This window comes from Apium graveolens, chromosome 4 (assembly GCF_009905375.1).
Source record: "Apium graveolens cultivar Ventura chromosome 4, ASM990537v1, whole genome shotgun sequence".
NCBI classification, from domain to species: Eukaryota; Viridiplantae; Streptophyta; class Magnoliopsida; order Apiales; family Apiaceae; genus Apium; species Apium graveolens.
The window spans coordinates 50,734,595-50,736,593 of NC_133650.1; the positions used below are offsets into that span (position 1 = coordinate 50,734,595).

General features: G+C 36.1%; 1 non-coding gene across 1 annotated transcript; it reads left to right on the plus strand.

The window, feature by feature from the left end:
* Positions 1 to 218: 218 nt before the first annotated feature.
* LOC141721997 (small nucleolar RNA R71) lies at positions 219 to 325 on the plus strand. The gene has a single exon (XR_012575035.1). It is a non-coding gene; the product is annotated as a small nucleolar RNA R71 (small nucleolar RNA).
* The last annotated feature ends 1,674 nt before the right edge of the window (positions 326 to 1,999 follow it).

The window sequence follows — 1,999 nt, forward strand, 5'->3', positions numbered from 1 at the left end:
TAGCCGTAGCTGTATCCACTTCAAGAACTCCTGCTACCTTGCCCTGTGGATATCTCTGGGTTGGATACTGATATTCATTAGCAGCCATCAGTTCAATTAGATCATAAGCTTCCTCATAGCTCTTTGCCCATAATGCTCCACCTGCTGCTGCATCGAGCATGGGTATGGACTGTGCTCTCAACCTATTGTAAAAACAATTGATGATCATCCAATCAGGCATTCCATAATGAGGACACTTCCTAAGCATCTCCTTGTAGCGCTCCCAAGCTTAATATAAAGATTCTCCTGATTGTTGCGCAAATTGAGTAAGAGCATTCCTGATTGCAGCTGTCTTCGCCATAGGGAAGAATTTATTAAGAAACTTATGAGCAAGATCTTCCCAAGTAGTAATCAAACCAGCTGGTAGAGAGTGTAACCAGCTCTTAGCCTTGTCCCTCAGGGAGAATGAGAACAGTCTCAGCTTCACAACATCTTCAGAAACACCATTGCACCTGAAGGTGTCGCAGATCTCTATGAAATCCCTAATGTGTGTATTGGGATCTTTCATTGGAGAACCCCCAAACTGGACTGAAGTCTGTACCCATTGAATTATGCCAGGCTTGATCTCAAAGGTATTAGCTGTGATAGCTGGCCGGATAATGCTAGATTGAATGTCATTGATCTTGGGTTGAGAAAAATCCATCAAGGCTTTCGTTTGTGCTGCTGGATCTCCCATTGTAATGAGTATCTGAAACACAAACAAATAAACCGTGAAAGTAAAAGAATCCGAGTCAGTGAACTTTAACGACCACTGATGACAAGCACAAAACTAAAAATTAACACCGAGTCCCCGGCAGCGGCGCCAAAAACTTGTTAGGGCGAAAGCACGCGCTAAAATTCACGCAAGTATACGCGTTCGCAAGTAGTATAAGATATAAATCAGATTCGTTCCCACAGAGACTGGTTTAGGTTAAGTTCAATTTATGCACATATGCAACAATGTATGGTTATCGCTCAATGCTAAGACAAATAACAAATTGGGTTTTTATTAAACTAAGAGATTATACTAAATAACATTAACTAAGAGAATTGAGGTTGAATTACTATATATGACAAACATGGGATCCTAACTTCATTACTACTTCATTCAATAGCCTATTCATTTTTAACCTTAGCATGTGATGGTGATGACACTAATCAGATAACACGAAACTGATAAACGCCAACTTTCGTTGCACGAGTACCATTCTATCAGACATCCACAAAAGATATAGAAGCTGAATAGGCACCAATTATATTGAGACCCTATATGTCTATAGAATTTGACAACATAACAGTTTAAGCACAAGTAATCTATCTTGATTACATAGGGCAAGTAAAACGGTTAGAGTTACCTACGAATCATGCATAAAATACATGAACCTATGCTAGCATGACAAGTTCTAAACCTCTACATTCACTGTCGCTTCAATAGAGATTAACACGCTATCTTATATGTTAGCTACGCACATAAGACGAATAAGCACAACAAATACTAGGATATCAATCAATCACCACACACCAAGATATCAAAACAATTAACTATAGAAATCCATAAGTAAATCCGCTAGAATCCCATGATAACGATTAGCCCATGATTGAACTTATCGTCACAATGGGTTCCAATGAAAGCATGGTATAAACAAGGTCTTAATTATAACGACTCGTGTGTTTTTAAATTATTTAAATAGGTGATTATTATGGAAATTATTAATTAAATAAAATATGTGTATTGGTTATGACCGCTATGTGTTGTTTGATTATTATCTGTGTGTGATTTATGATGTATCGGGTTGTCCGCGTGATTAATTAAGGAATTGTATTGAATTGTTTCACTTTTAAAGTGGATTTAATGCAAATTTATTTGTATAAATATTTGAAGTGTCTCTAAATTTTTTTTATGATTTTATAATTACAATAATTATTTTTAGGATTTTATAAAATTGAGAAATCAATATTTTATTAATTATTTATCTTTAAA